Consider the following 15118-nt stretch of genomic DNA (forward strand, 5'->3'; position numbering starts at 1 on the left):
GATTATGGCTGCCTCTGCTGAGTCATGCAGGTTGTCCAGGAAGTGGGGCAAAGCCAGCAGTCACAGGCCTCACCCAGGTCCCACAGAATCTGAAGGACTAGTCTCACTCCCTCTGTGTCCTCTGAACAGCCCTCAGTCTTTTTCCAGTCGGAGGGCGATAGGGCTTGAAAACTTGCCGGAGGCTTTAAGCCTCCCAGCTGTGAAAGAAAAGGGCTTTAGTTATTCTCTGGCTGTGAAGTCTGCAAGCGGGATTCTCGCCCTCCCCCATGTTCCGACCAGGAGGCTTCTCACCCAGTTCAAATTGTTACAAAGTTCAGCTAGAGAATTCCTTCTGGCTGTGAAGTTTTACTCCCTGCTCCTCTGGCCACCCTCCTGAACGATCCCTGTGGTGCCAGGCAGGAATGGGCTGCTTGGGGACCCAGCGAGCTCCCAGGACCTTCCTGCTGCTTTCTCTACCCCTGCATTTCGCTCGGCTGGGCTCTCTAAGTTGACTCAGCTCCAGGTAAAGTCAGAAACGTCTCCCACAAATAGTCCTTCAGCTTCTCCGTGGGGGTGTGTGTTCAGCAGAGGAGGGCCTCCCTTTCCCACTTCCACAGTCGGGGCACTCACAGTATTTGGGATGTCTCCCGGGTCCTGCAGGAGAAGTCCACTTGCTTCAGAGGGTCTGTGGGTCCTCTCACGACAGCTTGTTTGTTCTTGCAGTCAATCTGGAGCTAAAATTCGTAATGCTAGCCTCCACATGCTGCTCTGTCTGGAAATACAATCTAGTCCTCCTCCCATCCACCATGATCTGTGATGAACATTTGAAAAAATATTATGTGGAATGGAAATATATTTTGTTTCTCTTGGGTAAATTCCTGGGACTAGATTGATAACTTTATGCTTAACATGTTTTACTTTTTCTTAACAGCTTTACTGAGACATAATTCACATTCCATAAAATTCACCCATTTAAAATATACAGTTCAGTAGTTTTTAGTATATTCACTGGATGGATGTACAACCATCACCTCGACCTAATTTTAGAATAATGTTATCACTCCAAAAACAAAACCCCGTACCCATTAGTAGTCAACCCTTATTTTCCCCCAACCCTCTCTCTCAGCATTAGGCCACCACCAATCTACTTTGTTTCTATAGACTTGCTTATTCTGGACATTTCATATGAATAGAATCATACAATATCTGGTCTTTCATAACTGAAGATAACATTTTTGTGGGTCATCCACATTATAGCAGATATCAGCAATTAATTCCTTGTGTAGTATTCCATTATATGAATGTATCACATTTCGTTTATCCATTCATCAGCTGATGGACATTCGGATTGTCTCTATGTTTTGGTATGAATAATGCTACTGTGAACATTTGTGTGTACAGGTTTTTGTATGGACATATGTTTTAATTCTCTTGGGTTTATATCTAGCGGTAGAATTCCCAGGTCATATGGTAACCCTGTGTTTAACATTTTGAGGTACTGTTAAAATGTTTTTTAAATGCCTGAATCATTTTACTTTCCCATCATCAATGTATGAGGGTTTTGATCTCTCCACATTCTTGCCAGCATTATTACCTGTCATTTTGATTTTAGCCATCCTAGTGAGTGTGAAGTGGTATCTTATAGTGGTTTTGATTTGTCTCTCTCTAATGACTAATGATGCTGAGTATCTTTTCATGTAATTATTAGTCATTTGTATCTCTTCTTTGGATAAATATATACTTAAGTCCTTTTTCATTTTATAATTGGATTATTTATCTTTTATAGTAGAGTTGTTAGAATTTTTATGTATCCCTTGTACAAGTGTCTTATCAGATATATGATTACAGATAGTTTCTCCCATTCTGTGGGTTGCCTTTTCACTTTCTTAAAGATGTTATTTTAAGCACAGAAGTTTTGAATTTTTTATGAAGCCCAATTTATCTCTTTTTATTTTTGTTTCTTATGCTTTTGGTGTCAAATCTAAGAAACCATTGCCCAACCTGTGACCATAAAGATTTAATCCTATGTTTCTTCAAAGAGTTTAATAGTTGTAGCTCTTGTGTTTATGTCTATGATTCATTTTTAGTTAATTATTATCGATAGTGTAAGGCAGAGGACCCAACTTCATTCTTTTGCATGTGGATATCCAGTTGTCCCCACAGCATTTATTAGAAAGAATATTCTTTATCCATTGAATTGTCTTGTCATCCTTGTCAAAAATCAGTTTATTATAAATGTAAGAGTTTACTTCTGGACTTTCAATTAACCATTGTGTCTATCCTTATGCCAGTACCACACTGTCTTGATTATTGTAGCTTTGTAGTATGCTTTAACATACCACAAAGTTTGAGTTCTCCAACTTTGTTCTTTTTCAAGATTGTTTTAGCTATTGTGGGATCCTTGAATTTCCATATGAATTTTAGAATATAAAAAAAGTCTACTGGCATTTTAATAGGGATTTATTCATCAATTTGGGGAGTACTGCCCTTTTGACAATATTAAGTCTTCCATCCATAGACATTTATTTCTATTTATTTAGATCCGAAATTTCTTATAACAAAGTTTTGTCATTTTCAGTGTACAAGTCTCGCACTTCATTTGTTATTATTCTTAGGAATTTATCTTTTTAGTGCTAGTTTAAGTGGAATTTTTTTCTTAATTTCATTTTGGGTTTTTCATTGCTAGTGTATAGAAGTATAGTGGATTTTTGAATAATAATCTTGTATGCCACAACTTTGTTGAACTCATTTCTTGTAAAAGTTTTTTAGTGAATTCCTTAAAATTTTTTATATACAAGATCAGGTCATCTGCAAATAATTTTCCTTCTTCCTTTCCAATCTGAATGCCTTTCATTTATTTTTCTTGCTTAATTGTCCTGGCTATACATTATTAAATAGAACTGAAGAGAGTAAACATCTTTTTCTTGCTCCTGATTTTAGGAGAAAAGTATGGTCTTTCACCATTAAGGATAGTATTAGTTGAGAATTTTTTCATAGATGTTTTTTATCAGGTTTATAAAGTTCACTTTTTATTCCCACTTTTTGGAGTGTTTTAGTAATCAAAAAGCATTGGATTTTGTCCAATGCTTTTTCTGAATTTATTGAGGTGAACCATGTGGTTGTGGCTTTTACTCTATTAATATTGTGTACTACATTAGTTTTTGATTTTCAAATGTTAAACCAACTCCAGGGATAATCCCACTTGGTAATAAAGTACAATCCTTTTTATATGTGCTGAATTCAGTTTGCTATTATTTGTTGAGAATATTTCCATCTATAAGAGATACTGGGCAATAATTTATTTTCTTCTGATGTCCTTGTCCGGTTTTGGTATCAGGGTTTTGTACCATTCAATTCCTCTTGATTTTTTAAACCTCATAGAATGAGTTGGAATACTTTCTTTTTTCTTCTGTTTTTTGGAAGAGTCTGTAAAAGGATGAGTAGTAGTTCCTCTTTAAATATTTGATATACATTTAACTTTTTAAGAAATGTCAAACTTTTTTCCGTAACATTTTACATTTTTATCAGCAAGGTATGAAGGCTGAAGTTTCTTCAGATCCTCACAACATTTTTTTATCATAGACATTCTAGTTGGTGTGTAAAGAGGCATATCATCTGCCTTAACTTGCATTTTTCTGATAGCTTATAATATTGATAATCTGTTTATATTACATTGGATAGCTAATAAACTACATATTAGATATTACACCAACATATATATAACTTGCATGTATGTTTTTTATATATCTAAATCTTTATATACATATAACATATATAAAGATTTCTATATGTTTATATATAAAGATTTTGATATATATGATATATATTAGATAGCTAATAAACTATATATTAGATATAAGATATATAGGTGTTAGCTATTACACCAACATGTATATAACTTATGTATGTTTTATATATATCTAAATATTTATGTATGTATAACATATATAAAGATTTTTATATATCATTATATGTAAGGATTTTGATATATATGATATATATACACATAAAACATATATGTTATATATAAAAGTTGATATAATATTCAAATATTTATTTTTAAAAAAAATTAAGTTGTCTTCTTTTTATTATCGAGTTCTTTATATATCCTGAATGCAAGTCCTTTATCAGATTATGATTTGCAAGAACTTTCTCCAGTCTCTTGCTTGTCTTTCAATTTCCTAATGTTTTCTTTTGAAGGCAAAATGTTTTAATTTTGATGAATTCAAATATTTTTTCAATTTGGCATCATATTTAAGAACTCTGCTCAATCTAAGGTCATGAAGAATATTTTGTTTTCTTCTAAAAGTTTTATCATTTTATAGTAGCTGTTACATTTAGGCATATGATCTATTTGAGTTGTTTTTGTGGATATGCTGTAGGTAAAGATCTGTATATGCTTTTTCTTATGAACATATAATTATACCAACACCATTTGTAGAAAAGACTGGTTTTTGCCCCCACTGAATTGCCTTGGCACCTTTGTTAAAAATTAAATTGACCATGAGAGTTTATTCTTTTGTGCATTCTCAATTTTACTTCATTGGGCTATGCTTATCCTTTCACCATCACCACATTGTCTTGATAATTATACCTTGGTAGTAAAATGAGATCAAGTAGTATAAATCTTTTTTCCCAATACTTTTCTGGCTATTCTAATTTCTTTGCATTTCCATGGAAGTTTTAGGATCATTTTGCTAATTTCTACCAAAAAAAAGCCTGCTGGAATTTTGATAGGCATTGTTTTGAAGCTACAGCTCAACTCACCTAGATTGTCTAATTTGTTAAGTTATTTGTAGTATTTCCACGGAAACTTTTTAATATCTATAGTGTTGGTGGTCATGTCCTGTCTTTCAGTCCTAATTTTGGTAATTTGTTATGTTCTCTAGGTTTCCTTGCTCAACCTGTGTACAGGTGTGTGAAATTTTAAAAAGTCTTTTAAAAGACCACCTTTGGTTTACATTGAAATTCCGTATTTGTTTTTCCTCTGTTATTTTTCTGTTTTCTATTTCATTGTTCCTAATTCTTGTTTGTTTTTTCTTTCTTTACTTTTGTTTGTGTTGGGCTTAGTTTGCTGTTCTTTTTCCAGTTCATTAGGTGGAAGTTTAGATTATTGATTTGAGGTCTTCCTTTTTTTCTAATGTGGGTGTTAGATATAAATTTCCCTCTAAACATAACTTTAGTTGTATTCTGTAAGTTGCATATTCTTATAAACTCAATCCAAAATACATTGACTTATTTTACCAAGGGTTATCTAGAAGTACAATAGTATACCCTTATCCGCAGGGAATATGTTCCAAGACCCCCATGGATGCCTCAAACCGCTGATAGTACCAAATCCGATTCCTGTCCATCAGTACACGTCCTGTCTTCCACCTACAAATATAATGCCTTTTTCATCTTAACTAAGCACTTAGGCACTGTGGCCATAGCTTCTGCAGTTTGAGGTGTGTCAGCAAAACTAGGATGAATTTCTTTTTCTTTCATCACAGCTTCATGGGCAGAAGATTTATTGTCACCTTAGATCTCAGCAAACTTAGCATATAGTTTTTATCTTTCCTTACTGAGAACTTTCACCTTTTCACTTAAAAGAAGCACTTTAGGCCGGGCGCGGTGGCTCACGCCTGTAACCCCAGCACTTTGGGAGGCCGAGACGGGCGGATCACGAGGTCAGGAGATCGAGACCATCCTGGCTAACCCGGTGAAACCCCGTCTCTACTAAAAAATACAAAAAACTAGCCGGGGGAGGTGGCGGGCGCCTGTAGTCCCAGCTACTCAGGAGGCTGAGGCAGGAGAATGGAGTGAACCCGGGAGGCGGAACTTGCAGTGAGCTGAGATCCGGCCACTGCACTCCAGCCAGGGGGACAGAGCGAGACTTCGTCTCAAAAAAAAAAAAAAAAAAAAAAAAAGCACTTTATAGCTTCTCTTAGGCATATCTGAATTGCCAGCATCACAACTCTTGTACTTTGGTCCGTAAAGTAAAATAAATGTTACTCGAACACAAGTACGGTGACACTGGGACAGTCAAACTGATAACCAAAAGGTCAGCCGAGTGGGTGGGTAACGGGTGGGTAACGCAGACAACACAGAGACGCTGGACATAGGAATGATTTATTTCCCAAGCGGGACAGAGCAATATTTCATCATGCTACTGAAAATGGCTTATACTTTAAAACTTATGAATTGTCTATTTCTGGAATTTTCCATTTACTGGAAATATGTTTTTTTCACATGTGAAATATGTTTTTGGCATAATATCTAAGAACTCTGCTCAATCTTAGGTCATGAAGAATATTTTGTTTTCTTCTAAGAGTTTTATCATTTTATAATAGCTGTTACATTTAGGCATATGATCTATTTGAGTTGAGTTGTCTGTCAAACCACAGAAAGTGAAAGCAAGGATAAGGAGGGATCCCTGAATGTTGTTTAACTTACAAATATTTGAAGATTTCCCAGATTTCTCCCCACTGTTGATGTCTAATTTAATTCTTTTGTGTTCAGAGAATATACTTTTTTATTTCGTTTCTTTTAAATTTGTTGAGATTTGATAGCATAGCATATGATCTATCTTAGAGAAGATTTCAAGTATACTTAAAAGAATATGTATTCTGCTGTCATTGGTTGATTCAAGTGTTCTCTCGCTCTCAGATGAAGCTGGTCAATACTGTTGTTCAAGTCTTCTATTCATCTAATGATTTTCTGTCTACTTTTTCTTTCAGTTATTGAAAGTCAAGTGTTTAGGTCTCTTACTTGCTGAATGGTTTATTTTTCCTTCCAATTCAGTCAGTTATCGCTTCAAATATTTGACAGCTCTCTTGTTTCAGGCATAGACATTTACAATTGTTATATCTTCCTTTTGTCATTATGAAATATCACTTTGTCTCTAGAAATATTTTTGTCTTAAAATATATTTTGCTATTAATATAGCCACTCCAGCTCTCTTACGGTTATTGTTTGCATGGCATATATTTTCCCCCTTTTATTTTTAAATTCTTGTGTCTTTGAAGCTAAAATATGCCTCTAATAGACAGCATAGAGTAAGATCTTTTTTTTCATCTAGTCTAACAATCTCCACCTTTTGATTATTTAGTCCATTCACATATGTTATTGTTGATATGGTTAAATTTACATTTGCCATTTTACTATTTGTTTTCTATATGTCTCATGAGTTTTTTATTCCTTGTTCTTTATTTATTATATTCTTTTGTATCAAATAGATACTTTTAGTGTAATATTTAATTCCTCTTGATTTTTTAAACAGTATATTTGTACTTTTGGTAGTGGCAGATTTAGGGATTATAACATACATCTTAATTAATTACAGTCTACATCAAAGTAATTACAGTCTACATCAAAATAACTTCATTCTAGTAAACTATAGAAACCCTGTTCCAGTACACCTTCATCACCTCAGCTTCCTTTGTACAATTATCATACGTATTAAATCTATATTATGTTGTAAATCCAATAATACAATGTGATAATAATTGCTTTATGTAATCTTATAAAAGAAGTTAAAAGAAGTGAAGTATATATTTATATAGACTTCTTTCTATTATTTTTAACTCTGGTCAAATAACGTAACATGAAATTTCCCATATTAACCATATTTAAATGTACAGCTCAGTGTTATTAAGCACATTCACACTGTTGGGCAACCACTGCCATCATCCATTTCCAGGACTCTTTTTATTTCACAAAACTAAAATTCTACCATTAAACAGTAACTCCCCATTCTCTCCACCCTCAGCTCCTAGCAACATGATTTTACATTCTTTCACTATAAGGTTAACTATTCTAAGTACTCTATATAAGTAGAATCTTGCAGTATTTTTTTTTTGTGGCCGACTTATTTTACTTAGCATATCTTCAAAGTTCATCCACGTGGTAGCATATTTTAGAATTTCCTTCCATTTTTAAGGCTGAATTATATTCCATTGTGTACACCGCATTTTTAAAATCCATGTGTCCATTGATGAACATGTGGGTTGCTTTCACCTTTTGGCTTTGTGGATAATGCTGCTATGAACATAGTTGTACATGTAGCTCCTCAAGATCCTGCTTCCCGTTCTTTTGGGTATATAACCAGAAGTGGAATTTCTGAATCATATGATAATTTCATTTAAAAAAATATTGTTTAGCGACAGGATCTCATGCAGTTGCCCAGGCTAGAATGCAGTGGCATGATCATAGCTCACTGCAGCCTCAACCTCCTGGGATCAAGTGATCCTCCCACCTCAGCCTCCTGAGTAGCTGGGACCACAGGCATGCACCACCATACCCAGCTGGGTTTTTTTTATTATTATTATTTTGTAGAGACAGGGTCTTCCTATGTCTCCTATGTCTTCCTATGTCTTCCTGGTCTTGAACTCCAGGCCTCAAATGATCCTCCTGCCTTGGCCTCCCAAAGTGCTGGGATTCCAGGCATGAGCCACTGCAGTCAGACTCATTTTTAACTGTTTGAGGGACCACCATACTGTTTTCCACAGCAGCTGCACCATTTTACATTTCTACCAACAGTGTGCAAGGGTTCCAATTTCTCTACATTCTCACTAACATTTATTGTTTTCTGTTGTTTTGAATATGTATATAGTAGCCATTCCAATGGGTATAAGGTAGTATTTCATTGTGGTTTTGATATACTTTTCACTAATGACTAGTGATGTTGTGCTTCTTTCCATGTGCTTATTATCCATTTGTATATCTTCTTGAAAGAACCGTCTATGAAGTTCTTTGTCTACTTTTTAATCAAGTCATTTGGGTTTTTTGTTGTTGTTGTTGTTGGGTTGTAAGAGTTTTTTATACATTCTGGACACGAACCTCTAATCAGATAGATGATTTGCAAATATCTTCCCCCGTTCCATGGGTCCCTTTTCCATCTACTAATAGTGTTCTTTGATGCACAAAAGTTTTGAATTTTGATGTAATCCAATTTATCTGTTTTTTCTTGTAGCCTGTGCTTTTGGTGTTTTACCTCCGCACCCAAAAAAAAATTATTGACAATTTCAATGCCATGAACCTTTCCCCCTGTGCTTTCTTCTAAGGTCGTTGAGTCATTTTGAGTTAATTTTTGTATATGGTTTAAGTTAAGGGTCAACTTTATTTCTTTGCATAGAAATACCCGGTTTTTCCAACACTATTTTTTTAAACGGCTGTTTTTCCCCCATTAAATACTCTTGGACCACTGTCAAAATTTATTTGACCATATATGTGAGGGATTATTTCTGGGCTGTCTATGCTTTTCCATTGGTCTATATGTCTGTCTTTTTTTTCTTCTTCTTTGTCTTCTTACAAACAGAAGTTTTATTGCGTTTGGTCCACAGTCCTTATTTCTCATTATCTCATGGTGCAGGGCCCCTGGGTGGGGTTTCCTGTGCAGTACTTGGTGGACTGTGTGAGGGGCGGGGAACCAGAGCAGTATAGCTGGTCAGGCCTGGAAGGGGAAAGAAGGGCTGGGGCCCCTTAAAACCTACTGAGGAGCCAGGCGCAGTGGCTCATGCTTGTAATCTCAATACTTTGCGAGGCCAAGGCAGGCAGATCACCTGAGGTCAGGAGCTCGAGACCAGCCTGGCCAACATGGTGAAACCCCATCTCTACTAAAAATACAAAAATTAGCCAGGCGCGGTGGAGCACCTGCAGTCCCAGCCACTCTACTGGGGAGACTGAAGTAGAAGAATCCCTTGAGCCCAGGAGGTGGAGGTTCAGTGAGCCGAGATCGCCCCACTGCACTCCAGCCTGCAACAACAAAAACCTACTGAGGCCACAGTGGCAGGGGCGGGAGGTGGAGGGAGATTAGCATCGATAGAGGTTCAGGCTTGACCCCAACAACTCATAATTCCACTTCCTTGTACGGGCCTCAGTTTCCCCACCAGGCCATGAGATGGGTCTGAGGGTCTGAGGTCTGTTGGTCTGAGGGTCCTAGGGGAATCCAGCCACTCAGGAGCCTGAGCTATTTAGCATCGTGGCTGGGCTCCCTCTCCCAAGGGACTCATTTTCCAGCACCTCTCCACTGTCCCCGCCCCATTCCTCTGGAAAAAAAAAAAAAAAAACCTGTATATATATATATTTTCTTTTATAAATACTTCCTGAAACTTTTGCGGGTACAGAAACCACAAACTGATCGGCTGACAAAAGGGAAAGAGGCGAGGCAACTGGAAACTTTCCGGGACCGGTTCCCTCCATGCCCAGGTCTCTTCTCCCAGCACAGTTCTGCCCACAGCCTGAACGTGCCAACAGGGACCCTCACCCTACACGCATTGGGATAGAGCCTTGACCCCTTCCCCCACAGCCTGGTGGCTCAGTCCTGCGAAGGAACCAAGGCAAGAGGAGAAAAAAGCCCTGCTGCCTGATCCAACGCCGCCACTCACAGACGCTTGGTTGATTGGCAGCACTGAATAGGTACAAAAAAAAAAAAAAAAAAAAAAAAGAAAGAAAGAAAAAAGAAAACAGAAAAACCCAAAAACCTAGACGGGGAGACAATGTGGGGAGAGAGCATGCTGGGAGCCTCAGCAGCCGGTCTCCTCCTGGTAGTAAGGGGAATATTCAGGGGCCTCCCCAGGGCCGGGACAGTCGCCTGCACCCGAGGGAGCCCCATCGGTCACTGTGCCTTGCGGGCAGTACTTGGGGTCGTATGTCTGCCGGCCCAGGCCGAAGACCTGGCAGCTGTGGTTGGCGTCCTGTGTGTAGCCCGTCTGCGGGGACATGGAAGAGTTGTCACACTTGTTGGTTCCCAGCTTGGTGTCATAGACGTGCCGCCGGGTCCCGGGAGCCATCGTGCCCACCTGGCTGGCACACTTGTTTGCACCCATCTGGAGGCTGATGGTCGAGTGGTCCATGGGGGGCCAAGGATGTGGTTCTTGGGGTCCGTAGAGATGCCTCCTCTCGCCGTACGCGGTCATGCCGGACTGGCTGGTGCATTTGAGGGTTCCCATTTGCAGCCCGATGACGCACTGGTCGGCCTTCATGGTGGCGTCGTCAAGTCCCACTCCTGCTTCTCCGAGTACTTGTCACCACTGTCCGCCCCGCTCTGCAGCCCCTTAGTCTTGGCCTTCCCTGCCAGGGCGAGAAGAGACACCTGCACCTGCAGCATGTTCCCACTCTCAAACAGGTCGCTGGCCTCAAACAGGTCCACGGGGTTCATGCCGTAGGTGTTCTGGCTGGTGCCAGTTCTGCACGGTGCGGTTGATCTTGGGGTCTGAGGCTGGCTGCAGCTTGCTCATGAGTGTGCATAAGATAATCCAGTCCTTCAGGCCCTTCTGCAACTCGGGGCCGTGGAGAGGCCAGCGAGTCCCTCGATCCAGCTGCGGAGCTCTGCTTCCTTCTGGAGGTCGTATTTGGACAGGAGCCGGTTCGTGACCGCAGCCAAGAGGCCATACGAGGGGCTTTTGTTTAACTGCGTGGAGTTCATGGCTGGCGGCCGCGGCGGCGGGACCGGACCAGAGGGGCTATGTGTCTGTCTTTATACGAGTACCATACTGTTCTGATTACCGTAGCTTGTAAGATGTTTGAAACCCCCAAGTGTGAAACCTCCATCTTTAATTCTTCATTTTCAAGATTGCTTTGGTTATTTGGGGTCTCTTGAGATTCCCTATAAATTTCAGGATGGATTCTTCTATTTCAGCAAAAAAGAAAAAAAATGAATTTTTATAGAAAATACACTGAAACTGTAGGTCACTGAGGGAAGTATTGATATCTTAATGATATTAAGTATTCTAATCCGTGAACACATTTACATGTGTTCTCTTTAGTTTCTTTCACAGTATCTTGTAGTTTTCAGTATATAAGGTGTATTAGGCCATTCTTGCATTGCTATAAAGGAATACTTGAGATTGAGTAATTTATAAACAGAAGAGGTTTAATTGGTTCATGGTTGTGTAGGCTGTACAAGCATGGCTCTGGCATCTGCCCAGTTTCTGGGGAGGCCTCATGAGCTTCCACTCTTGGTAGAAGGCCAAGCGGTAGCAAGCACATCACATGGCCAGAGCAGGAGCAAGAGAGAGAGTGGGGGAGGGTGCCATACAGTTCTTAAACAACCAGATCTCACAAGCAATCATTTACTATCACGAGAACAGCACCAAGGGGATGGTGCTAAATCATTCATGAGAAATGCACCCCCATGATCCAATCACCTCCCACCAGGTCCCACCTCCAGCCCTGGGGATTACATTTCAACATGAGATTTGAATTATATTATTAATTATGAATTATAATATAATTATATATAATATATATAATATAATTATGAATTATATTATTAATTTCCTTTACTGATTATTCATTTTTAGTATATAGAAGGTAACTGATTTTACATGTTGTTTTTGTGTCCTACAACTTTGCTGAATTTGTTTATTAATTCTAACAGGTACTTTTTGTATGTGAAACCATTAGGTTTTCTACATGTAAGATCATACTATCTGTAATCACAGATGATTTTACTTCTTTTCCAATTTGAATGCCCTTTTTCCTTGCCTAATTGCAATGGCTAGAACTTCCATCCAGTATTATATTGGGTTTTGGTGGGAGGCGGGGGTTGGTTTGTTCTGTTGTTGTTGTTGTTGTTGTTTGAGATAGATTCTTGCTCTGTTGCGCAGGCTAGAGTGCAGTGGTGCGATCTCAGCTCACTGAAGCTTCCACCTCCTGAGTTCAAATGATTCTCCTGCCTCAGCCTCTCAAGTAGCTGGGATTACAGCAGTCTGCCACCATGCCCGGATAATTTTTGTATATTTTGTAGAGACAGGGTTTCACCATGTTGGCCAGCCTGGTCTAGAACTCCTGACCTCAAGTGATCTGCCTGCAGCAGCCTCCCAAAGTGCTGGGATTACAGGCATAAGCCACCGCACCAGGCCTCTAGTTTTGTATTAAATGAAAGTGGCAAAAGCAAGACATCCTTGTCTTTTTCTTAACTATAGAGGAAAAGCTTTCAGTCTTTCACCATAGAGCATGATGCTTGCTATAAGCTTTTTATATATGGTCTTTATTATGTTGAGGTAGTTTTCTTCTATTACTAGTTTACTGAGTGTTTTTATCATCAGAAGTGTTTAATTTTGTCAGATGTTTTTTCCACATCAATTGAGATGATCATGTGTTTTTATTTCCTTTATTCTACTAGTGTAATGTATTACATTGATTGATTTTTGTATGTTGAAACATCCTTGCATTCTAGAAATAAATTCTACATGGTCATGGTGTATAATCTTTTTAGTATGCTGTTGAATTTGGTTTGCTATATTTTGTTGAGGATTTTTGTATCAATATTTATCAGGGACACTGGTCTCTAGATTTCTTTTCTTGTAATGTATTTGGCTGGCTTCAGTATACGTTATTTTAGGGCAATGCTCATCTGAAAGAATGAGTTTGGAAGTATTCCCTCCTCTTCAACTTTTTCAAAGAATTTGAGGAGGATTGGTGTTAATTTTTTAAATGTGTGGTAGAATTCGCCAGTGAAGCCATCTGGTCCTGAGATTTCCTTTGTTGGGAATTTTTTTTATTATTGACTCATTATATTTAGTAGTTGTAAGTCTGGTCAGATTTTCTATTTCTTCATGATTCAGTCTTTGTAGGTTATATATTTCTAGAGTCCATTTTATCTAGATTATCCAATTTGTTGTTCATAGTATTCTCCTATAATCCTCTTTATTTTTATAAAGTTGGTCATAATGTCCTCTCTTTTATTTCCGATTTTAGTTATTTAAGTCCCCTTTCTGTTTTTTCTTAGTCTAGCTAAAGGTTTGTCAATTTTGTCAGTCTTTTCTAAGAACCTATTATTGGTTTTGTTGATTATCTCTATTATTTTCCTATTCTCTATTTTGTTTATCTCTGCCCTAATCTTTATTTATTATTTCCTTTCTTCTCCTAGCTTTATATTTAGTTTGTTCTTCTTTTTCCAGTTCCTTAAAGTATAAATTTAGTTTGTTGATTTGGGATGTTTGTTCTTTTTAATGTAGCATTCCTAGCCATAAATTTTCCACTTAGCACTGTTTTCACTGCATCCCATAAGTTTGGGAATATGGTGTTTTCATTTTTATATGTCTCAATTATTTTCTAATTTTCCATGTGATTTCCTGTTAGCCCATTGGTGTTCAAGAATGCATTATTTAATTTCCACATATTCGTGGATTTTCCAGTTTTCCTTCTGCTATTTTCTTGTTTTATTTCGTTGTGGTAAGAAAAGATATTTTGTGTGATTTCAATCTTTCTAAATGTATTAAGATTTGCTTTGTGGCCTAACATATGGTCTACCCTGGAGAGTGCTCTATGTGCACTTGAGAAAAATGTGCTTCAGCTGTTGTTCAACGGAATGTTCTTCATATGTCAAGTAGGTGCAACTGGTGCGTAGTGGCGTAGTGTTGTTCAAGACCTCTATTTCCTTATTAATCTCCTGTCTAGTTGTTTACGTAGATTTTTCTATTTGCTCATATTTACTTTACCAGTACTCTTCATTTCTTTATGTGGATTTGAGTTACTATAAAGTTTCATTCCCTTCAGTCTAAAGAAATCTCTTTAATATTTTTTGTAACACAAGCATGATAGCAATACATTTTTTTCAATTGTTATTTATTTAAAAATATGTCACCTTTTGTTTAAAGAATAGGTTTGCTGAATATAAAATTCTTGATTGACTCTTGTTGTTTATCACTTTTATGGCATCAGTGTCACTTCACCACTTTCTGGCCTTCATTGTTTCTGATGGAAAGTTATTAATTGTATTATTGTTCCCTGTGTGTGATAAGTCATTTTTCTCTTGTTCTTTGTGATCATTAATCTTGGCTATGCTATGGTTGCCAGTTGTTTGGTCAACTGCTAGTCTAGATATCACTGTGAAGGTATTCTCGGATGTGATTCACATTTCCAGTCAGCTGACTTTAAGAAGATTACCCTCCATAATGTGGGTGGGCTTTATCCAATCAGTTAATGGTTTTACAAGAAAAAACTAAGGTTCTCCAAAGAATAATGAATTCTGCCTCAAGAATGCAACATAGAAGTTCTGCCTAGGTTTCCACCTTGATGTCCTGCTCTGCCGATTTGGACTTCCCAACCCTCATAATCACATGACCTAATTCCCTAAAATAAATGTTTTACTCTCTATATACACATGGGTAAGTTTAAGGTTGAACTTAAGTTCTGTCTTGGACAACCAGCT

At 37.8% G+C, this 15118-nt stretch overlaps 1 protein-coding gene and 1 pseudogene across 1 annotated transcript in view; both read right to left on the reverse strand.

The window, feature by feature from the left end:
- Window positions 1-15118, reverse strand: part of SPATA19 (spermatogenesis associated 19) — a 38288-nt gene that overhangs the window by 11767 nt on the left and 11403 nt on the right. The gene's annotated exons all lie outside the window — the stretch shown is intronic.
- LOC103248884 (calponin-2 pseudogene) lies at window positions 10485-11440 on the reverse strand (annotated as a pseudogene).

The sequence above is a fragment of the Chlorocebus sabaeus genome, chromosome 1, assembly GCF_047675955.1.
Source record: "Chlorocebus sabaeus isolate Y175 chromosome 1, mChlSab1.0.hap1, whole genome shotgun sequence".
Lineage (NCBI taxonomy): Eukaryota > Metazoa > Chordata > Mammalia > Primates > Cercopithecidae > Chlorocebus > Chlorocebus sabaeus.